Source organism: Medicago sativa, chromosome 1 (genome assembly GCF_051527215.1).
Source record: "Medicago sativa cultivar Bolivia chromosome 1, Bolivia_mono, whole genome shotgun sequence".
Classification (NCBI taxonomy): Eukaryota; Viridiplantae; Streptophyta; class Magnoliopsida; order Fabales; family Fabaceae; genus Medicago; species Medicago sativa.
Window position 1 is genome coordinate 50,884,439 of NC_140749.1, and position 25,371 is coordinate 50,909,809.

Sequence of the window (25,371 nt, forward strand, 5' to 3'; positions counted from 1 at the left end):
ATGCATGGTATAGCAAGATTGTTGGATGTATGGGCACATAAAATGCATGATTATGCATGTATGAATGCTTGAAATGCATGATTGGTTTGTAGTTTGACAGGGAAAGTTTCACAGAGACAGACAAGACATTGGAAGATTGGGCACGTAGTGGCCCGTGCTGCAACATATTCACAGGGGGAAAACCTCTTTGGAGAGACCGTCGTTGAGAGACGTATCAAGACCATGGCTGAGGGCAATAAAACTTGTAGAGGAGGGACCCTTGGAAAGTCCTTGGATACAGGTCGCCGTTGCTAGGCGTGTCAGTGCTGGGTAAACATTGGATGTTCGCATCTGTGGTCAATGCTTTTTCAATATTTCATTCTTTCATTTTCATTTTCAAACCCCATTTTTGCCTGAACCGCCCTTTCGGGTTTTCGATTCACCGGGGAATAAAATTCTTTTCATTGCCCCATTTTTGCCTGAATTGCCTTCATAGGTTGTCAATCAGCGGGGTGCTCATTTTTGCCTAAGCCGCCCTTTCGGGTTTTCAACTTAGCGAGCTTTTTATTTTCATTTTTTCCATTTTTCATTCTCATTCTGTTTTTTCATTCTTGCCATTGACCACAGATCATCCTGGGGAGTAACCTGCTTGTAACATGTATTGAAATAGACATTGACATTCATTTATTCCTGCATGTTTCATTGAAATGTACCCTATTGCTCAGGTTTGCTTTCAAAATAGACAGAAAAAGATTTTTCAATTTTCAAAAATGTTTGTTTCAGATATTGACATTATCAAAATAGAAAGAAAATGTTTTGTATATAGTATTGAAGGTAGAAAGAAAAATAGAGTTTCAAACAACAGAAAGGCTCAAATTGATGTAGAAGAGTGAAAGTCAGCCAAAGGCATGGCTTCACGGATTTACAAAGCTTGGAAAATGGTAATCTTATTGGTTGGTGATACATTGAACACGATGACCGCTACATTTCATAGAAATTTTGAATTCGCAAGTACAGAAGCCTCTGATGAAGACGATCATTGACAGTTGCAGATGCCCCAAGGGGTGATGGTGATTTGCCAGATATAGTTACTTGTCTTTTATCAACCTCATTTTTGCATGAACCGCCCTTTCGGGTTTTCGGCTCATCGAGGCGCTCATTCTTGCCTGAGTTGCGTACAATCTCAGCGAGCTTTTTCATATATTTTTTTTTGTCCCTAACTTTTGCCTGGATCGCCCTTTCGGGTTTTCGATCCACCGGGAAGCGCATTTTTGCCTAGGCCGCCCTTTCGGGTTTTCGACCTACCACGCTGTTCTTTTCTTTTTAGACAAAGTATTTCTTGACTATATCGGCATTAACAGGATTTGGGAGTTCAACACCATCCATGTGTGTAAGAATCAAAGCACCACCAGAGAAAGCCTTCTTGACAACATAAGGACCTTCATAGTTAGGTGTCCACTTGCCCCTTGGGTCGGGTTGCTGACTTATCCTTCTTTTCAATACAAGTTCGCCTTCCTTGAATTCTCGAGGTCGGACTTTCTTGTCAAAAGCATTCTTCATTCGCACTTGATACAACTGTCCATGAGTCATAGCATCCATACGTTTCTCTTCAATCAGATTCAATTGATCATACCGACTTTGACACCATTCAGCCTCGGTTAACTTTGCTTCCATGATTACTCGAAGAGATGGAATCTCCACTTCCAGAGGGAGAACTGCTTCCATACCATACACAAGAGAGAAAGGAGTTGCCCCGGTTGAACTGCGCACTGTAGTACGGTAACCATGCAAGGCAAAAGGTAGCATCTCATGCCAGTCTTTGTAAGTAGTGACCATCTTCTGAACAATCTTCTTGATGTTCTTGTTAGCGGCCTCAACTGCACCATTCATCTGAGGTCTATAAGGAGAAGAGTTGTGATGTTCAATTTTGAATTCTTCACATAAAGCTTGCATCATACTATTGTTCAGATTGGAACCATTGTCAGTGATGATCTGGTTGGGAACACCATATCGACAGATGATGTTATTCTTGATAAACTTGACAACCACTTGCTTGGTCACATTGGCATAGGAAGCAGCTTCAACCCACTTGGTGAAGTAGTCAATTGCCACTAGAATGAAACGGTGTCCATTGGAAGCCTTCGGTTCAATTCTTCCGATCATGTCAATGCCCCACATAGAGAAAGGCCATGGGGAAGATATAACATTGAGAGCATGCGGAGGCACATGAATCTTGTCAGCATAAACTTGACATTTGTGGCATCTTTTGGCATGTTTGTTGCAGTCACGTTCCATTGTTATCCAGTAATAGCCGGCTCTTAACAGTTTCCTTGGCATGGTGTGGCCCGAAGCATGGGTCCCAAAGGTACCATCATGTACATCATGCATCAACTTCTCAGCTTCTTGTTTGTCAACACATCTCAACAGGACCATATCATAGTTCCTCTTGTATAGGATTTCTCCGTCCAGAAGGAATTTGCTAGCCCATCGTCTCAGAGTCTTTTTATCCCTGTTGGAAGCACCAGGTGGATATTCACGGTTCTGCAAGAATCGCTTGATGTTGTAATACCAAGGCTTTTTATCATTCACATCTTCATTAGCTTGATCTGGCATATTTTCAATAGTAAACACATGAGCGGGTCTATCAAGACGCTGCACTTTGATTACGGGCACATCATTCCAGTGATTGACACGAAACATGGAAGACAGAGTAGCAAGAGCGTCAGCCATTTGATTCTCATCCCGAGGGATGTGGTGCAGCTCAACCTTGGTAAAGTATGTCAATAGACGTCTTGCATAGTCACGGTAAGGGATCAGCTTCTCATGATGAGTTTCCCATTCACCTTTTATCTGATTGATGACAAGTGCAGAATCTCCATAGATGTCAAGGTGTTTGATTCTCAGGTCAAGGGCTTCTTCGATGCCCAAGATGCATGCTTCATATTCAGCTATGTTGTTTGTGCAGTCAAAGGTTATTCGAGCGGTGAAAGGAATGTGGTGCCCCTGCGGAGTTACAATGATGGCTCCAATTCCTTTACCATAAGCATTAACAGCACCATCAAACACCAATCCCCACTTGCTATTGGGATCTGGCCCTTCATTGATCAGTGGCTCTTCACAGTCTTTTGCTTTCAGATACATAATTTCTTCATCAGGGAAATCAAACTTAATTGGCTGGTAATCATCAAGAGGCTGGCAGGCAAGATGCTCAGCAAGGACGCTTCCTTTGATTGCTTTCTGAGCTTTGTACACAATATCATATTCAGACAACAACATCTGCCAACGTGCGATCTTTCCAGTAACAGCAGGCTTTTCAAAGATGTACTTGATTGGATCCATTCGGGATATCAACCAAGTTGTATGATTCATCATATAATGACGCAGGCGTTTGGCAGCCCAAGCTAAAGCACAACAAGTCTTTTCAAGCATTGTATACCGAGTCTCGCAGTCGGTGAACTTCTTGCTCAGATAGTAGATAGCATGCTCTTTCTTACCAGTCTCATCTTGTTGACCGAGAACACAACCAACTGAATCATCTAACACTGACAGATACATAATCAAAGGCCTTCCTTCCACTGGCGGGACGAGGATAGGTGGCTCCAACAGGTATTCTTTAATGCTATCAAAAGCTTCCTGACATTCATCATTCCACACAACAGGCTGATTCTTTCTGAGCAATTTGAAAATTGGACCACAAGTAGTAGTCATATGAGATATGAATCTTGAAATGTAGTTCAGACGTCCGAGGAAACCTCTGACTTGCTTCTCAGTTTGAGGGGCCGGCATCTCTCTGATGGCTCGGACTTTGTCAGGATCAACTTCAATGCCTCTCTGACTGACGATGAAGCCTAGCAACTTTCCAGATCTTACACCGAATGTGCACTTGTTAGGATTCAACCGCAGCTTGTACTTTCTCAATCTTTCGAACATCTTTTTCAAATATACAACATGCTGCTCTTCATCACTTGACTTCACAATCATATCGTCAACATATACTTCAATCTCTTTGTGAATCATATCATGAAACAGAGTTGTCATACCTCTTTGATAGGTGGCACCAGCATTTATCAAGCCAAACGGCATCATTTTATAACAGAACGTTCCCCACGGAGTAATGAAGGACGTCTTTTCTCTATCTTCAGGAGACATTCGTATCTGGTTATAACCAGAGAAACCATCCATAAAGGAGAACACTTTGGATTGAGCAGTACTGTCAACAAGCACATCAATATGAGGCAATGGAAAGTTATCTTTCGGACTGGCTTTATTCAAATCTCTGTAATCAACACACATTCGAACTTTCCCATCTTTCTTTGGTACTGGTACGATGTTGGCAATCCACTCAGGGTATTCAGCTGTCATGAGGAAACCCGCATCAATTTGCTTCTGTACCTCAGCCTTGATCTTAAGAGCCATGCCTGGACGAGACCTTCTCAATTTCTGTTTGACAGGAGGACATTCAGGTCTTGTCGGTATCCGATGTTCCACAATCTGGGGATCTAGACCCGGCATATCTTCATAAGACCACGCAAAGACATCTGGATAATCATGGAGAAGCTGAGTAATCTTCTTTTTCACTTCTGGCTCAAGTGCAGCACCAATCTTGATCTCTCGCTTGTTCTCTTCAGTACCCAGGTTAATGAGTTCAATCTCTTCCTGGTGAGGCTGAATGGCTCTTCTTTCTTGCTCAAGCAGTCGAGTGATCTCATACGGTATCTCTTCATCATCATCCTCATCTTCAGCTTCATATACAGGGAATTCAAAATTTGGAGGAACCATAGGGTCACTGTGTTCAACGGGTTTATTGTGGTTCAATCTGCATAATATGATTGGGATGATTTTAGAAAAAGTTTTTCATGCAGATTTTTAAAATTAATAAGAAAAATACAGATGTTTTGGTTTTTTCTGGCATTACCATTATTTCCAAGAAAAAGGCACTAAAAAGTAAAAAAAAACAAAGAGTCGTGAGAAAAACGACAACTTTTATTGATAACGGCAATGCCGAAACAAACACGCCCTTACAATGATATCACTTTCGCCTTGGGCAGAGCGAAAGGATTGTTATTTTGAAAACAAAAGACATGAGCAACAAAACACATTACATGGAAGCATGCATGACTAAAGGAACATCAATGGCTTCCCAATTTCTCACAGTGCCTCCTGGTATAACAAAAGTGGGCACGTAACTACTCCCAGCAGCACCTTCAGTAATAGCATTGATGAACCCAGCACTGTAGGAAGTTCCCTTTGAAACACCAGAGGTTGGGGAGAATCCAAGGCCCTCTTTACGCTTGTTTTCCAAAATCTGAATCACTTTGCCCCAGCCAGCAGCTTGCCCTGCTTGAACAGCCTTCTGGGCGTCTTTCAGTGAAGCCATGCTAGTACCAGCCCTCCGGGGCTCTGCGCCCTCGACAGTCAATCCTTGAAATGATGTCCCTTCAGCAGACCCTGCTTCAACACAAGAGAACGATGACACTTGGCTAACTAGATATGCTTCCTCACCATGCACAGTGACAATCTTACCATTCCTCATGAACTTGAGCTTCTGATGCAATGTAGAAGTTACCGCTCCAGCGTCGTGGATCCACGGCCTTCCGAGGAGACAACTGTAAGAAGCGTTGATGTCCATAACTTGGAAAGTGATTTGGAACGTCTCTGGACCAATGGTAATTGGCAAGTCTACCTCTCCGAGAACATCCTTGCGGGATCCATCAAAAGCTTTAACCAGATAGCTACTCCCCCTTAGGGAAATTCCGTGATGACTTAATTGCCTTAGTGTGGACTCAGGCATTACATTCAACGATGATCCAGTGTCCACCAACACGTTGGATATCATATCAGATCCACAGTGCACCGAGATATGTAGAGCCAAGTTGTGATGTTTCCCTGCTGCGGGGAGTTCATCATCACCGAATCCCAAACTGTTGCAAGCAGTGATATTACCCACTATTCCATTGAATTGCTCCACAGAGACTTCGTGATCAACGTAAGCTTGCTCAAGTATCTTCATTAACACTTTCTTATGAGCTTCTGAGCTCATGAGCAGAGACAGGATGGATATCTTTGATGGGGTTTGTAGCAGTTGGTCAACAATCTTATAGTCACTTTTCTTGATAAGCCTCAGGATTTCGTCCAGATTGGACTCTTCAATGGGCTGGCCCGAGGGGCTGGCATTCTCTTCCTCAAGGTTAGCCATGTACAATCTTGTCTGATAAACTCTATCTGGTTGGTAGACTCTTGCGAGCACGAGCCACTTTTCAGACTGCGGCGGACAAAACCAGGTAGACAATGAGCACGGGAAGCCATTTGTGACCGATGCATGATGCATATGATGCATGATATGCAAATGCGAAAAGACTCTTTTTTTGTCGGAAGACTTGTCAAAGTGGTTGTGAACATCACGGAGAAACACGGTTTTATTTGAAAATCTTGATCAAAACTAAAAGTTTAGTTGAGATGGTATCACTTGGCGTTCACATCCGTGATATTCAAAAGATGACTTGTCTAAGTCCTCCGATAAATGCATGGAAAAAAATTTATGCATGTATGCATGTATGCATGAATGCATGATTATGTTCAAGTTCGGAGAAAACATGGTGGGTTTGAAGTTCAAAGTCGAGGAGTCATGGGTGGACACGGTGTCCGGTGAAACTAGGGTTTTAGGATAATAGTAACCGGGTTCTAAAAAGGTTCCCAAGTTGCAACCTCTCCGACGTATCTCATGGTGTCACGAGACAACACTCGCTCCATGATTATACGTGGAAGGTCTAACTTGAGTGTAGTATCGCGTGACGACTAAAACTCGAGACAACACCCGGTTTAGCCTCCGCACTACATCCTAGAAAATGGCCATGGATGGGTTTGGTTATCTACGGTTCATAGCGTCATAGAACAATTAGAAGCAAAGTGCCTAAACGCGACAACCCGCGCCGACAACATCACCCCCAAAATGCCTCAGCTATGTGGGATTGATCGCATAATCCAAAACACGAGGCAACCCCCGGAATGAATTGTCGATTATATCCCTCCTAAATCCTAAGTTCACTCAGCCCGGGTGCAGGACTTTTGATATTCTCACCCCACACGTTTGCAAGAAATTAAACATTTATTCACATAGGAAAGCAAGTAAAAGAAGCAAGTAAAAATACAAGCGCAAGCGTGGAAATAAAGACTAGGCGTAACTCTCGAATGTCCCCAGTGAAGTCGCCAGCTGTTTTATCTTGGTTTTCGGGTGTCAAACATTGATTACGTTTGAACCTTTTAAACCGGTGATATCTTATTTTTTCTTGGGAAGGGAAAAAGTAAGCAAAACCCTTGAGAATCGAGGTCCGGGAGTTGTTTTCGCTACGGGAAGGTGTTAGGCACCCATAACGACTATAGTAACCTATAGGAACCGTCTTTAATTTCTACGCGCGCGCTTTATTTTTAAATGCTATTTTGAAAGATGTTATTAAACCTAAGAGTTACTAAATGAAGAATTGGAGGGAGAAGAATGTTTTTGGATTTTTATTTTAGTTGAATTGAAGGAATTTTGTTCCTTGCCTACGTACCCGATTAAGGGATCAAATCCACCGTAGTTCTCTCTCAAAAATGTTTTTTGTTTTTGTTGGTTGATTTTAAGTTTGAAAATTGGATTTTGAAGAATAGAAAGAGGCCTCAAGGGCATGAGATTAGAAAATAGTGAGGTTGAATTAGTGAATTGCAAAATATGGTCAAAGTTTGATTATTTTCATTGAAATTTGATTAAGAAAATGGAAAAGAAAATACAATGGGATATTGGATCCCAAGGTTTATTTGGAAAAGGTTTGAGTGAAGTTGTTCACATTTGTTTGGAAAATTGGTTTTTTTCTAAGTATAAACCCTAGGCATTCATCTAAGCATACAATCCTAAACATACATCTAAACATGCATATTCTAGCTACTTAGTGATGTGTGTGCATGTGTCGGTGCTTGTGTCGGTGTACATCATTAGAGTCCATTGTCCCTTACATCACACCCTAGATACATTCTATGGCCTCTTTGCCAAGAAATTAAAAGTGCATAAAGGAAAATATTACAAAACTCCTAAATCTTTACATTCTAAGTCTTGGTACAAATTTAAAGTGCAAGAAATTAAAGTGGAGAAAGAGATGGGATATGGAATGCTTATGATGTATGAAACATGAAACAAAAAAAGTTAGTAGCACAAGATATAAAGCAAGTCAAAGCTATCATAACCAAAAGTAAGAAAATTAACATAAGAAAAACAAGCAAAAACAAATGTGAAATAGGCCTAAAAAATCATCACCAATGCAAGGCTTGAATATGACCTATAATCCTCATACTTCAAAGGGTTTCCAAAGAATTTCAATTCAATTTTCACAAAGAGGATTAAAGGAATATACACTACCAAGCATTTAAGACAAAAATTAGTCAAATTTCACATTATTTATTCACAAACAAAACTTGGAACACAAGGCATTAATGACATATTCACAAACAGCACCAATTTCATGGATTCAAAGTCACAAATTTCATAAGATTCATATAACAAGGTTCCACATCAAATACTCAAGATCAAGGGCCAAGATCATGCACAATTTTCACAAGAAATTATCAAAAAAGTAACATAAAATCACAAGAAAACTCCACATATATTTTTATCAATTTCAAAATGCAACAATTATCACCAGAATACCACAAAACTATCAAGAAACACGCATGAATTTTTTTGGAATTTTTTTAGAGAATTTTTAGACACAAACACATGTAAAATTTCACAATTTTCAACAAAAAAATGGTAAACTTTTAACAAGAAAACACTACATATTTTTTAATCGAGATTTAACACATAACAACACCAAAAAAAATGTCAAGAAAATAATCAAGAATGCGTAGAAATTTTTTAGGAATTTTATCAAAGATTTTGAAACATGCGGGGGTGTAGTTAGCAGTTTTTAACAAGAAATGCTGGGAAAGGGGAGGTGTGAAAAGCGAAACTGGAAAAAGAAACAAAAACGTTGGGCTTTTGGTACATGGAGCGGGTTTGTGGGTATGGAGCAAGGAAAACGGGTCCTTTCTTCTCCATTTTCTCTGTCACGTGAAAACAACACAAATCCACTCTTTTTCAAATCATTCTTCTCAAAATCATTCCTTCTCTCTATTCCACTCTCTTCTTCTCTCTCAATCACCTGAAACTACACCAATACTCCTAGAATTCTCCTTCTTTTCCAGATTCGAAGCCAATTTCCGAAAGGTTCAAACACAAATGCTTTAACGAATACAACAACACAGAGAGATGAAAATCGAAGGAGTTTATTACCTCTTTGGTTTGCGATTTCGGCCAGGACGTTAACTGGAATAGCTCGAATTCTTTTCCTCTGATTTGATTTCGTTCTGGACTTGCTTCAATTCTGTTTCGCCACCGTCGTCGCGATTCCGATTTGCTCGCACCTTTCCTCGAATTCCCGTACAGTTCTGGCGTCGCCGAAGCTTCGTGTTCCAATCGCATTTGTAACGGATTCACTTCTTCTCCTTCATTCTGGAATCGGTTTCAGTTTCGCAACTCGCCTTCAAAATGATTTCAAAACGTGTTGTTGCTGTTGATTGGATTGGTCTTGAAGAACCACTGCTTTGGTTGAATCGGTTCTGTGCCCATACCACTGATTCTTGGTTTCACTCGATTGAACGTAGCCTGATTCGAATTCACAATTCCATGGTAGATAGGCTCGTAATTGTTGCGACGTGACGACTTCGATCGAAGATTCGGTGATAGTGATTGAGGTAAGATGAAGATGATGGTTGTATGATGATGATGATGATGCGAGAATGGTTGATTTGGTGATGTGAAAGTTGTTGTTGATGATGAATATTGGTAGTTATGGAGTTTGAGTAGTGAAAATGGTGGTGGTTTGTGGTGGTTTTGGTGATGAATGTGGTGGTTAAGGATGAATATTGAAGATAGTTAAAGGTTGTTGTGGTGGTTGATGGTGGTTGATGGTGGTGGAAAGAGTTAGTTAGGGTGGTGATGAAGGTGGAGAAAGTTGGTTAGAGATGAGAAAATGGGAGGGAAAAATTGAGAGAAAAAGTTTGTGATTTTTGTGAAGAATGGTTGAAAAATAATTAGTTAATGTGACTTTGACCATGACCTTGACTTTTATAGGTGATGTGGAAATACTTGGACCAATGATGGACTGCCACGTGGCACTTGACTTGTAACAAACTTTTGTGGACCAATAACATTTGGACACGTGGCACTTGGACTCTAACAAACTAAAAAAGGGATTAAAACGTAAATAACAAAAGTGCGCGGACTAAAATGAAAATTAAAACTAAAATTGAATTGAAAAAGTAAATTGAAAATTAACGTAAAGCGAGACGATTAAAAGCAACAAAGCAGATTAAAATGAATCAGAGATTTTATGTGAAATGACCAAAATGCCCCTGGAGGCTTAAAACGACTAAAAACGACTCAAATGCAATTTTAAAATGATTTTTTAACAAGGGATTAAAGCAAGAGCTTATTCAAACAAATTAAAAGACCCAGAGACAAATTTTAGAATTTAAACAGGGTTTTAACACATGAAAAGACTAAAATGCCCCTAGGGGCAAAACTGACTCGAAATGACTCCAAACGCAATTTTTGGAAAGGGTTTTGACATAGAAAGAAACAAAGACTTATTCAAACTATTTGAAAGGACTCAACCAAATTTTTAAAAGACTGAAAGAAATTTTAACACAGGAAATGACTAAAATGCCCCTAGGGCTAAATTGACTAAAAAAAATGACCTAACTAATATTTTTGAAATGAATTTTGACATGAGATTGAAACAAGGGCTTATACAAACCAATTTAAAAGACTCAAACAATTTTCAAAGATTAAAATGAATTGAATGCAGGAAATGACTAAAATACCCTTTTATGTGAATTTTGCAAATAACATTGAAATAAAATGCAGAGAAAGATGCAATTGATCAGAGACATATCAAATGACTTATAATGCAAGAAAAGAAGAATTGATTAGTATTTTTAGGTCCAAAATTAGGGTATAACATAGTATAGGGCTCTGGTTAGGTCGAGTCAGTGTCATTTAGTTGTGTTGGACTTATTTTATTTATTTGAGATGTACTGATTGTTGAGATTTGGAGAATTTTATGTTGATGATGTATTTGACCATGGTATATGTATGGATTTGATATGGAGATGTATGATTATATGTCCGCTGCGACTGTTGAGATTTATATCTATGCATGCAAGTTGTTGATTAGTTTGAGACGTAGCGTCTATTTCTTGAATATTTTCTATATTCGCGTGTTTTATCGCTTAAATAGAAATATGGCGTTACATATGGCACTAATCATGGATATACATAAACTAATGTTCATTAAGATTTTCTCACATAACATAATCATTCAAGGGAAGGAGTTCTATCTAGAGAACTGATAGGCCCAAACCGCAAGTGCACGGCCTATCGAAGTAATAGTAGTAAGGAAGAGTATCTTTCCGCTATGGAGTTGTTCAACTTAATTAACTTTTTAAAGAATGATTAGAGGAGAGAAAGTTTAGTAAAAAGGAGGTTTGATTGCTGAAAGTAATTAACAATAATAATAAAAAGCCTTGGGATTATTGGTTTGTCATAATAACAAACCCTTCACTAGACAAGACTTAAACATCTAATTCCATGGTTTACAACTTAATTTCTAAAGACCGGTTTCCCTTAGCCCCTCACCTTTCCGATGAAAGTCCGGTGAGAGTTTACTTCTAGTAACCAAGCCTATTTCGCTGACTTGATTACTAGAAGATGCATATAGGATTGAAACTACTTGTGTCTCAATAATTGCAAAGACTATTTCACTGTTTTGCAATTATTGTCTAGATTCACTTGTTCCAACATCAAAACTCCGCTCTCGCTTTATGAATTGATGTTTGGGATGATGGATTAACGATTATCAATCCCTCCGCTTTCGCTTCCACAGTTTGATAATTGTTAATCCACGTTAAGACGGTGAATCTAGATTAGAAATTAGGGTTACATAAAATCGGGTTTAAGCTTGGTTTGTTTAGGATTATGTCATTATACTTCCCAACAATCCCAAGACGAAGAAGTCTACTCACTCATGTTCATCGTAGACATGGGGGAAGAAGAGAGAAAATAACCGTAAAGTAAAATTGCAAGAAAGAAAGTAAATAAAAGACTTTTATTGATAATTAAAATATTCTAAGCAAAAGTAAGGTGTATGTTTATGGTGGAGAGCTACTCTATTTATAGCTTTACAATCGACTTAGAAACTAAGCAACTAAAAGGATAAAACAGTAAAGCTGCAACAGGGTAACTTCGGCCTGAAGAAAAAGCAGCAAAAGAGATTTCTGGGACGGGCACGGCTGTGCCACATGTTGGCACGGGCCGTGCCAAGCTTCTGACTATGTGGGATTATATTTTTGTCCCGTATCTTCGTATTTACGCACTGTATTTGCTCCAGTCCTCTTTCTTTTGCTCCAAGACACCTTCCACCATAGATTCGTTCCTAAAATAAAATAAAAAGAAATTTAAAGTAAAATATTCTATAAGGAAATAAAATGCAATAAAATTAAATCAAATCTTAAATAAAACTAAACTAAATAATGCATTAAATTAGACTAACTATTGACTCATCAATCTCCCCCACACTTGAATCTTTGCTTGTCCTCAAGCAAAAGGCAACAGACATAGCAGCAACAAAAGATTAATCATGGCAATATTAAGAACACATGTCTCAAAAGAAAGGTTTTGCTTCAAGTACACTAATTACAATTTTAAATATTTCTCATGAACCTATTCTACCCAACATCAAGTCTCAAGTGAGTGTGTGTGTGCAGTCCAACCCTTTTCTTGCTCCTGTATAAGACAGATATTATGAGGAATAGGTTTTATCCTTAGTGCTAAAGTAACCGAGAAAAGTCCTTTCTTCATTTCATATAAGAGTAATGGGAATTTAAGTTAAAATTAAATTAAATTAAAAATTAAGCACAAGGGGCTGCAGATGCTTAGGGGCTATCTATCCTCGTAGGAAGTCTTCTCGGATGTAATTGTCCTTTCCCCTTAGATTCGAAATCACCCTAAGCAGTGCTGCAAAATTTTATTTTATTTCATCTCCGCGTAGGAAGTCTTTTTGGATGTAATTGTCCTTTCCCCCTAGCATTGATGAATTTGTTTCACTTTAAGTTCAAATTAGGGAGTCACCACCACAATTAGGAAGTTAGGGATTGTCCTTTCCCCCACATGTTGGTGCCATTCTCCCGCCCCATTATAACTTTAACAATTTAGGAATATAACAATTAAGATCATTGATTAATTTCCCACACAAACTTATACTACTTTTACTCTTAAGACTTTAAAGGGTCTAAGTTAACACTAAAGATAGAACGTGCTCCTTAAAATACCTATTCATACACTTGCTCAATGATTGCAATCGGGTGCTTTTCTCATTGGAGAATTTTCACAATAAAACAAGACATGGGTATAGCAAGAACACAAGAAACTACTTTTATGTACAAGAAACAACCTTTAAGCAGAGACAAAACAAAAAATTTTATGCCATATTTTACATTAAAAACAAGCTACTAGTCATGCCTCTTGCTATAAAAACGAAACAAAAAGAATAATGTTCGAGGGAGTTTGGGACACTACGACTCTAGACACTTTATTAGCCCCCCCCCCCCCCCCACTTAGGGGAAGCATTGTCCTCAATGATTCAAAAGAAAAATAAATTAAAAGAGAAGAAGAAGTAGAAGAAGAAGAATTAGGGAGAGAAGAAGAAGAAGAAGGGAAGAGAGGAAGAGGAAAGCTCACATGTTCTTATTGAGGTCCATAAGGAGGACCTTGAAGTTGGAGGTGTTGCATCATCCGACGGAGCATCTCATTATTTTCATCATTGACACGGTTGCCCCTTTGAACTTCATTGCGAAGGCCGGAGATTTCAACACCTTGCCTTTGTTGCTCGGTGCTCATCCTCTTGATTTCATTGTGAATCCATGTCCATCTTTGATCCTCATTAAGCACACCGGCATCATGGCCATGGTATTCTTCCTCATGGTGCAAGTTAGCACCTTCTCCTTCGTCATGTTGCTCATGTACCTGTTCATTATCAACATACAACCAATTTTCCTCCACCTCGTTGTTAGTCTGAGATGGGTTAGGAAGCAAAAATAGAATAGGCACATTGAGTTTAAGGGCATATTGCATGGGTGGATGATGTGTAATGAATTTCATAGAGATTAGTGTCTCTATGTTAAGCCTATTGTTGCCCTGAATTTCATTTATCCTTCCTCCTCGCTCACTCCAAACTTCCTAGCAATGAATGTGATAACACCCCCCACTACTATGTCAGCTACAAGATTAGGCTTAGTTCCTATTGAGGCAAGGTAGTCAAGCGTGTAAAAACAAGTATTCACGGGATTATTATGAAGCATTGCCCAAAGCATAAAGAGTTCATTCGTCCTACATGCTCCTACTTCCTTCCTACCCCAAATGGTACAAGCCATTACCCTTTGAAGGTACCTAAGAACTGGGTTGTGGATGTTACTAGCCTTGTTGGAACGTGAAACATATTGATTTAAACCGGTGATGCGTTTCCAAAAGCTAGCAGGGTCATAGTCTTTCGGCTTTAAAGCTTGATTCCAAGAGTCATGGATGAACCCCGCATTTGCGAAGCCCATTTCATTACAAAAGTTTTCAAGGGACATCTCGTAATCAATATTCAAAAGCCGGAAGGAGACTCTATGATCGGGGTCATCTAAATTCAACTTATCTTTCTTGAATTGGATAGAACTTAAAAACTCATAAGTGAAATTTTCATACCCCCTCATAGGACTAAGCATCTCACCCCATCTTAATCTATTCAGCAATTCAAAAGCATTGTCCCTAATCCCTAAGGTATTCATAGTATGGGAATGAGGGTACCTACAAGGATGCAAAGGTTTAGTGATAAGAATTTTCTACCTTTCTTTTTGGTTGTTATCCTTGAAGGTGATGCCATGATTCTTTGCCGATGCCCTTTTCTTTTGTGGAGGCCCTCCGGAGGAGCTTGCTGGTTCCTTAACACTTCTCCTTGAAGCCATTTGACCTTTAACCTTGGTTTGAATTGAAGTTTTGGGGAAGGTTTAGGGTTTGGGAAGAATTTTTGTGAAAAAGGATGGTTGTAGGTTGGGGTTGATGTTCAAGTGAGATTTTTGGGTTTGGATGTGGAGATTGGTTAAGATTTTATGGTTTTAGGGTTAGGTTTTATGGAAATAAGGGTTTGGTGAATTATAGGTTTAGATGGAGGGAAGTTGTTTTTGATTGGTGGTTTGTGTTTAGAATGAAGTTTGTGATTGATTGGTGAAAGAATTGAGTGATTTGGTGAAGATTTGATGAAGATGTGAAAGTTTGAAGTTTGATGGTTATGGAGGTTTAGAGAAAGGTTTAGAAGATGAAAGAGGGTTGTCGTTTGTGAATGAGGAAGAAGGAAGAAAATTTTGTGTTATAAGGTGTGTAGAGGTCGGGCACGGCCGTGCTAACCTTGGCACGGGCCGTGCCAACATTCTGATTTTGGCTTTCAAATTTTCTTCACAAACCATGGCACGGCCGTGCCAACCTCAGCACGGGCCGTGCCAACCTTCTAGTCAGAGGGACTTCAAAATTTTTCAATTTCTTGATTTTCTTCGAATCACACTTGGACAATTACCTACAAAACAACTTAAAACAAAGAAAAAAACAAAACAAATGCGATTAAATGCGTGGGTTGCCTCCCACGAAGCGCTCTTTTAGTGTCATTAGCTTGACGGTTAGAAAGGGTCCTTAGAATGGATCAAAGATATCATATTGTGAAGATGACGCTATAAAACGTTCTTTCACAACATGATCGTTAAGCATGCAACAAGAGTAAAGAGCGGGACCTTTCATAACGTTTTCCAACTCAAATCCTACCATCTTATCACTCACTTGAAAAACTATCCTACCGTTCTTGACATCTATAAGAGCTCCCGCAGTGGCAAGGAAAGGTCTACCTAGGATTATAGGGACGTCTTCGTCCTCAGCAATGTCAACGACTACAAAATCAGTTGGGATGTATATCCCTTCTATCTTAACAGGTATGTCCTCGACAAATCCTACAAGTTTCATGGTAGAACGATCAGCTAGCTTCAATTCTATTTTGGTAGGTTTCAATTCTCCTATTCCTATCCTTTTAAGAAGAGACAAAGGCAGCAAACTAACACTAGCTCCTAAGTCACATAAGGCTTTGTTTATGGTTTCATTCCCAATTTCACATGGTATGGCAAAGCTACCTGGATCTCTAAGCTTAGGGGGTGCCTCTTGAATGATTGCACTAGTGTCCTTAGCCAAAGCTATTGTCTCACTATGCTCTATAGCCCTTTTCTTTGAAAAAATTTCCTTTAAAAACTTGGCATATAGAGGCATCCTAGACAAAGCCTCTGCAAAAGGAAGTTTAATGCAAATCTTCCTAAGTATGTTAACAAATTTTTCAAACTTACCCTCTAGTTTAAGCTTATCAAGATTTAGTGGGGATGGAGTTTTGTTTTCTCCAAGCGGTTTTACTTCTTCTATCACAATTTTATCACCTAAAGGATTGACACTATCTTTCCCAATGTTTTTAACCTTAGCAAAAGTTTCGCCTAACTTACTACCCCCAAAAGATATGACATTAACTTGGGCTTTGGGATTGGCTTCGGTTTGACCAGGAAAAACTCCCGGTGTTTGGGAAGAGGTAGCCACTTATTGGGCTATTTGGGCGATTTGAGTTTCAAGCATTTTAGAGTGAGTAGCAATAGAATCAACTTTGGTATTGAGCTTGGAAAGAGAATCATTCAGAAATCCGGTTTGGTTTTTGAGTTCTTGAAGTTGTTTGTTTTGGTTGGCAATAGAGTTTTCCAACAAAATTTCCAAATTGGATTTCTGAGCGAGTCTTTGGTTGTTTGCATAACTGGGTGGTGCTACTTGTCCATAGAGATTTTGGTTTTTATAAAAATTTTGATTTTGTCTTATCCCTTGGTTGTATTGAGCATAGTTCATTTACTCAAAACCGTTAATAGCACTACCTAGTTGGCAATCAACACCAGCATGACCTGTTATACCACAAATTTCAGAAGAAGGAGTAGAAGCAGAATTGATAGCACTAACATTGAGTTTTTCAAGTTTTTCAGTTAGTGTATCAATTTTAGAAGCAAGGTGATCATAGTTAGAGACTTCGTACATACCTGCCTCCTTTTTGGAGGATGAAGAACTAGTGATGGCTCTCTCGTCGGTCCATTTGTAATGATTTTGAGCCATGTCTTCAATCAAGGCATACGCCTCCGTGTAGTTCTTGTTCATAAGTGCTCCACCTGTAGCTGCATCAACAGACATCTTAGTGGTATAAGACAAGCCATTATAAGAAGTGTGGACTATAAGCCACTTCTCTAGGCCATGGTGGGGACAAAGTCTTAGCATTTCTTTGAAATGCTCCCACGCCTCATAGAGAGATTCCCCATCTTTTTGGTTGAACCGTTTGATTTGGTCTCTAAGTTTAGCGGTTTTAGATGGTGGAAAGAATCGGGCAAGGAATGCTTGCCTCATCCGATCCCATGAAGTAATGGAACCGACTTCGAGGGAATGGAACCAAGCGCTAGCTCTATCCCTTAAGGAAAAGGGAAAGAGATGAAGTCTTACGGCCTCTTGGTTCTCCTTCATGGTTCCACTAATTCGTAGGAAAACAGAGATGTGAAGATTGGGATCCTCAGTGGGGGATCCCGAGAATTGGTTTTGCTGCACCAAGTTAAGTAGGGCAGGCTTGATTTCAAAGTTGTCATCCTCAACCGTTGGGTACACAATAACAGCTTGTGGCTCAGCCGTAGACGGCGTTGCATACTCCTTGAGAGTGCGATTGGCCAGGGCGGTGTTATTTTGTGCGTCTCTCTTTCGTTTATGCAAATACCTTTCGATCGCGTTGATTATTACAACTCGATTTCTGGTTTTTCGCATAAAAAATTGAGAACCCAAGAAGTTAATGATAACAGAAAAATAAAAAGAAATAGAAAGAGAAGAAGAAAGAGGATTCTAATCACTAAGAAAAAGTTAATCAAATTAGTTAACTCCCCGGCAACGGCGCCAAAAACTTGATAGGCCCAAACCACAAGTGCACGGCCTATCGAAGTAATAGTAGTAAGAAAGAGTATCGTTCCGCTAGGGAGTTGTTCAACTTAATTAACTTTTTAAAGAATGATTAGAGGAGAGAAAGTTTAGTAAAAAGGAGGTTTGATTGCTGAAAGTAATTAACTATAATAATAAAAAGCCTTGGGATTATTGGTTTGTCATAATAACAAACCCTTCACTAGACAAGACTTAAACAACTAATTCCATGGTTTACACCTTAATTTCTAAAGACCGGTTTCCCTTAGCCCCTTACCTTTCCGATGAAAGTCCGGTGAGAGTTTACTTCTAGTAACCAAGCCTATTTCGCTGACTTGATTACTAGAAGATGCATATAGGATTGAAACTATTTGTGTCTCAATAATTGCAAAGACTATTTCACTGTTTTGCAATTATTGTCTAGATTCACTTGTTCCAACATCAAAACTCCGCTCTCGCTTTATGAATTGATGTTTGGGATGATGGATTAACGATTATCAAACCCTCCGCTTTCGCTTCCACAGTTTGATAATTGTTAATCCACGTTAAGACGGTGAATCTAGATTAGAAATTAGGGTTACATAAAATTAGGGTTTAAGCTTGGTTTGTTTAGGATTATGTCATTAGACTTCCCAACAATCCCAAGACGAAGAAGTCTACTCAATCATGTTCATCGTAGACATGGGGGAAGAAGAGAGAAAATAACCGTAAAGTAAAATTGCAAGAAAGAAAGTAAATAAATGACTTTTATTGATAATTAAAATATTCTAAGCAAAAGTAAGGTGTATGTTTATGGTGGAGAGCTACTCTATTTATAGCTTTACAATCGACTTAGAAACTAAGCAACTAAAAGGATAAAACAGTAAAGCTGCAACAGTGTAACTTGGGCCCGAAGAAAAAGCAGCAAAAGAGGTTTCTGGGACGGGCACGGCCGTGCCACATGTTGGCACGGGCCGTGCCAAGCTTCTGACTATGTGGGATTATATTTTTGTCCCGTATCTTCGTATTTTCGCACTGTATTTGCTCCAGTCCTCTTTCTTTTGCTCCAAGACACCTTCCACCATAGATTCGTTCCCAAAATAAAATAAAAAGCAATTTAAAGTAAAATATTATAAAAGGAAATAAAATGCAATAAAATTAAATCAAATCTTAAATAAAACTAAACTAAATAATGCATTAAATTAGACTAACTATTGACTCATCAAGAACTCACCATAATCTCAGCTTTAACAAGAATCTAACAGCCCCTAGCAAACCCTAATGCATGCAAGACTTGATCTAGAGAAATCCAAGCTTGAAACCATGCTAAGTTCATCTAGTGCAACACCTTTATTAACATCCTTCTTCACAATAATCATCCATGGTTTGAGCTTGAAAAAATTGGTAGAGGATGGGAGGATGGGGTTCGAAAATGGTAGAGAGAGGGAGGAGAAGTTTCTGATCTCAAGAGTTCTAGAGAGAGGGAAACACATGAAAAATGAATGTTTCTTGCTCCAACATACTTATATACTCCTCGCTTACAATTACTAACAAGCCTTTCCCTTAAACGTGTTTATTCTGTCGGTGATAATTAAATCTGTGCTTGACTGACTTTACCTGATAAAACATTCCCCGTCATACTTGATTTCCATGAATATTTTTCCTCTGACACGTTTGACTGATACCATCCCAATACTGACGAGTGGAATATTACATCACCCCACACAACAAAAAAGTTCATAAAAGTTTTCTGGAAAAACTTGAGTTATGTTTTCCCGTGGGCAAAATTATGACTTCACCCACCCTACCCCACCCCACCCCACCCCACCCCATCTTTCTGCTGGAAGAAAACAGATAGCATTCACAATGATAAGCAATTTCCCTCGACGAACAGGAAAGCTTCCCGGATTTGGATTTAACACGACTCACGGTGATGAACACGAATTCTCCTAGACCTTCAGATCGAAATAGTAACAATTTCACACTAATAAGCAATTTCCTTCGCCGTCATAGAGGTCTACTGGTGCCGCTCAAATTGAGCAATCTTGATTCCATTCAAAGGCAATTTACATTCATATGTAAATCAGACTAAAATCCTCAACAAAGGCTTCAAGAACCTTACGTATTCAAAGCTTCAAAGGCCAATTTGGATTCAAAGCTTCAAAGCCAGTTTAGACTCTAATGTTGTGTTCTTATTTTTCCTTATTAACTAGTAACAAACCCGTGCTGACGCACGGGTACAGTAAACGTTTGTTATTTGTAAAAGATCATTAATTTGTATAAGAGTTTTGTTGTAAATTAATTATTTATTTATCTGAATTATTTATATGTGTTGTCCAATTATTTGTGTATTAGATGTTTGATGCTATTGTATCAAAAGATGTTTGATGCTATAATAAACTAAATCGCATTGATTATATAATTTATACTTCTAGGAATAAGTAGAAAACACTTAATTTCAATTATAATGTAGAAAATAGAATTGATAGTAATGTTAATGCATTGGTAAAATCTTAGGAATACAAAGTCATAAAAAGACTAATATAAAATAACCCACATATATAGTCCTATTTTACATGAAATACATCACAAACATAACAATTATTGACCAAAAATTTAAATATGACAGTGCATCTTGGTCGGAATTCATTAGTTCGGGCGAATTTATTCCACTTAGGTCTAATTTGTGTAGTGAATCTGCGATCATTATTAACAATGATGTTTAAAGTTTGGTTTTCTCCATTGTCTCCACAGAGAATTAGGTTGTCGCATATGTTGTGCTTCAGGAAATTGCAAATTCACATGGTAATTTCTGCATAAGAAAAATCATATATTAGACGAAGTTAATATATTATAAATAATTATCATAGGTATAACAAAAGTCCTAAATGAAAAGTGAAAAACGTAGAAGTCTATAATACTTAACCAGTTTGGTTTGTTCCAGGTGTTTCCCCCCTAACAACTTCTCTTGTGCATCATAGTTAGTTTAGTCAATGACAATTTATCCCGTGCATTTGAGTTACTTCTGAAATTTTACTCAATGCTCGCTTCTCCCATGCATTTTATTTATTTACAATATTTTAGACAACATCCATTTATCCCGTGCATTTTAGTTGATGAGGGTTGAATATATTTGTAGAATTGAACCAAGGTGATATTCTAAATAGTATAAATGTTTTCGTAAGAACAATTTTTTGTAAATAACAACTTCTCCCGTGTATCAAATTGATTTGTTTCATCACAGTTGCATTTTTTTTTAGACAACATCCTTATGGATTTGTTTCATCACAGTTGCATTTTTTTTTCTTAATCTGGAACTGTTTTTCTAATAGAAGCTTTGAAAAAGCATTTGTTAGTGTCTAGATCTGAAAATCATGTGTAATTTTCTTTTTACAATATATGGATCTTTTGTTCTTTTACTTAACATAAAGTAATTGTAAAAACAACGAATACATAGTATTTTAATTTCGATAGGAAAAACATGTGCACCAGATATATAGTATTTTTTGGTACAGTAACTTTTATTGGATCTCTAGTAATAGTTTTTGAAAAAATAAATTGACTATTTGCTAACCCTGTATCTTTTATTTTGTTTTCTATTTAGATGGTTGGAAAGACAAATCATTCAAGTGTTTTGAAGAAAAGCAAAGAAAAAACCAATTTCGTTAACCAAAGACACTAATGTCATGGATATCTCTCCTACTTCATATCTGGAAAAAAAAAATCAGATTTTTTCTTACCACACCTTGTACCAAAAAAATAATGACACATATCAGGTTTTTTTTTATTTTTTATTTTATTATCACCACTTTTTCCTAATTATTATTTATTATGATTATTTTTTTCTTCATCATACATAATTCCTCAAGTGTTCACACATGGTATGTCATAACCACACATCAATGGCATATCAACTTTTTCTTAAATAAAATTACACAATACTATAACTAAACTCTTTTCTTCCTTTCACATATAGATTTATCAACAGGACGTGTTACAAACTTTTAGAAGTGAAAAATACATTTATGACCACATAGAAATAACATAACCTTTTTGGTTGTTTTTCATTATTTATTTACTCATATTTCTTTGATGTTTGTTGGAGAGATAAGAACATTGTCCAACTTTCCTACAAAAAGAAACATTTCCACAGTAAAAAAATGAAGATTAAGAGTACAATGACAACTAATGAGATTAGAAAGAAAGAAAAAAAATGTGTAGTAAGTTTCTACAGCAGCACATTGAAGAATATATATATTTGTGCTGTTGAAGAATAGATATTTGAGCATTTGATTTTTTAACACAAGAAAGTATGTCTACAATGAAAGTAGGAATGTGTCCAAACATGTATTTTATGTAGATTTTATTTTATTTCTTGAACGTTTTTTTTTTTTTACAAATTAGTTATATATATTTTTTAAAACAGCAAGTATATTCCTAAAATCCAACAGAAATGAAAGAAAAAAAAATATAAAAGGATCATTCACTTACCCATGTTTTCTCATCATTTACTTGTGCTTTTCTTATTGTTTTATAGTTTGCTCGAGATTGAAGAGGATCATTCACCATTCTTGTAAAATATATGAAGTAGAGATATTGAAGATAAGAAGTTGAGAAGAGGTAACAGCTAAATAATGAAAAGTGGGAGAAGAAGCGAGTGAACACAATTTTATGTAGGAATAGAGTATCTTATAGAAATATAGGATTTGAAATAAGTGAAGAGAGCGAAAAACAAATTTGAATTTGAATTGACATTGGAAAATGTAATAAGTGTGTGGTATTTGATTTGATGTAGTGTCTGATTTTGTAGATCTTTGTTGCAAAAGGGACTTTTTTCATTTCCTTACAACCGAAATCTCTGGTGTTAGTTGGCATGTGATGGAAATGGTTTTTTAAAGAGTAAATAAACCAAACTAATTGCTTTTTGTACTTAAATGACGTCATAGTAGTTAAGTGACATCATTTAGTTAGAAAAAGTAAATTTTAGACAAAATTTACCCTTAATAGTGAGATGTGGCAGCCAACCATTGATGGGCAAAAATAAATTTTCCACAACATCTTCTCTTCTTATATTAAGAGAGATTAATTAATGTTGTTACCGATGTATATTATGTATGAAGATGATTGGGTGGATCTGTATTTTAGCCTTCCCAAAAAAAAAAAAATACATATTGAAATTTTTGGTAGGGTGAAGTCAAATGATAAATGGTTATAATTGGAATTTTATATAGTTTGTAAGGGTGAAAGAATAAATATAGTGGTACAAGGTAAAACTTCCTGAAATCAATAGAAGAAATGTTACACTATTACTTTTCCCAGCCTCTTAAGTTCTCGCGCGCTCTGTAAAATAACAAAAATGCCTTTCAGATTTCATAATCCGAATTTAATTTCCCAGAAATTTTCAATTATTTAATCTGAAAATCTCTTTTACCAGAATTTCAATACACTTGGCTTTATTTTATATTATTTAGATGCCAAAGTCATAAAATAAATGCAAATAAAAACAAAAATAAAGGAACAAAAATAATACACAAAATCTCATTTTATTAATATAATTGATACATTTACCATGATGTATGTTTCTTGTCTAGGGAGGGGGGATTAGGGCAAAAATAAATCTCCTTCATAAGCAGATGGGGTAAAGCAAAATATGTGAAGGGAGGGAGGGGGATGAGAAAAGGGGAGTAAAGCAAACCTTCTTGGGCAAAGCTAAATTAGTAGTGCAAGGTGGGGAAGTGTGGGGGGTAAGGTATGTTTCTTGTCTAAGGCAAAAGAGACCTTGATGGTCAACCTTGCACCCAAGACAGATCAACCTTGCACCCAGACAGACCGTGCTTCTTTGCAGCGTGTTATCTTCCCCGTTGATCGTTCATATAATCTCTGAATTTCCAAAGTAGTCTCTTTTTATGAAAGGCCAACGGTGGAAACACATTGTGCATATAAGGAAGATGAGGAGAGGAGGAAAGAGTGTGAGATGATGGTATGAGAAATGTGAAGGTTTGGAGGCTATTTATAGGGAAAAAATTTGCCTAGATTGTAACTCCCCATTATGTTGGTCAAAAAACGTGTTCAAAGGAATTTTACCAGCCATTAATGCTGGTGAAAACCTTTGAAAACGTGTTTCTTGTGGCACAGACCACCGACCAAAGAAACTGACTATTTTTGGATTATATAATCCGAAAACCTCCCATGGTTTCCAGATTATCCAAATTTATATGATACTGGGCAAAATTGAAGGAAACTGCGCGCCTTCTGTGGGGTGAGGTACATTTCAGATTATACAATAATCCAAAACATGATTTTTTTTTCATGTGTTCCAAATTACACCGAAATTTTCTGTGGTCCAGAATGCATAGAGACCTTTATAAATAGGTGTCCCTGTGTTCATAACCAGAAATCACAAAAAAAAAAATGGAAAACTCTGTTTTTGATCTTAACACCAAGCTAGCTGCAGTTTACTACAACGTGGGAAACCACTCCATCTGTTCAGGATTCCCACTGATATTAGCCTCTTCAGGTTGAAGAGTCAGCTGAATCAAATCAACCTCAAACTCAACTACAGAGACACACGGAGGGTGAATGATGTTGAGTACCGATGTCCGTCGACCGACTCAGCCGGAAGTGTGTGGTTCACCCGGATGAATCTCATGAACGACGAAGACGTGAGAACCATGTTCTCCATCTTTAGTCAGTTCAGTACTAGAGGGCCGGTCGAGTTGGACTCTTCGTTGGTTAGATCTGTTGAACATATTCAACAAAGTTTGATCTGGCCAAGGAACTACGAGGAGATCAGGGCAGTAATGGACGCACCAGACGAAGACGTTAGTTTAAATGATCCGTGATGACGTGCTTTGTTTTATTTAATTACATGTTTTATGTTTTATTTATTTATGTGTTAGTAATATGTTGTTCAACTAAGATGTTTTATTATGTTTTAAATAATATATATATATTATCTAAATTTTCATTATGTGTTACTTTATGCCAAAATGTTCATTCAAACGTTAAAATCATCTGAATTCAACTCAATTTTATAGGGTGTAAGTGCAATTCGGATTACAAAATCCGAATTCCTTCAGCATAGGATTCTTTTGTATGGATCACATTGCACCGACAATTTCTGTGGTCCACAACGTCCAGATACCTCTATAAATAAGTGTTTCTGGTTTTCATCTTCATTTCAAGCAAAACACACAAACATACCAAAGAAACCATGGACATTTTTGTCATTGTGTTGAGGATCTTTCTCATGTTGTTTTAAATAGATTGCTCTCTATTTAACGACATTAATG

At 37.6% G+C, this 25,371-nt stretch overlaps 2 long non-coding RNA genes and 1 other non-coding gene across 3 annotated transcripts; 2 read left to right on the forward strand and 1 right to left on the reverse strand.

Annotated features, from left to right (window-relative positions):
- Positions 1-17,393: 17,393 nt before the first annotated feature.
- LOC146955154 (small nucleolar RNA R71) lies at positions 17,394-17,500 on the forward strand. The gene has a single exon (XR_015025164.1). It is a non-coding gene; the product is annotated as a small nucleolar RNA R71 (small nucleolar RNA).
- Positions 17,501-21,352: 3,852 nt separating this feature from the next.
- On the forward strand, positions 21,353-22,888 carry LOC146955155 (uncharacterized). Its single transcript, XR_015016344.1, has 2 exons — positions 21,353-21,855; positions 22,617-22,888. It is a non-coding gene; the product is annotated as an uncharacterized LOC146955155 (long non-coding RNA).
- Positions 21,966-22,709, reverse strand: LOC146955156 (uncharacterized). Its single transcript, XR_015016346.1, has 2 exons — positions 22,571-22,709; positions 21,966-22,208 (listed from the first exon to the last, which is right to left on the reverse strand). It is a non-coding gene; the product is annotated as an uncharacterized LOC146955156 (long non-coding RNA).
- Positions 22,889-25,371: the final 2,483 nt, after the last annotated feature.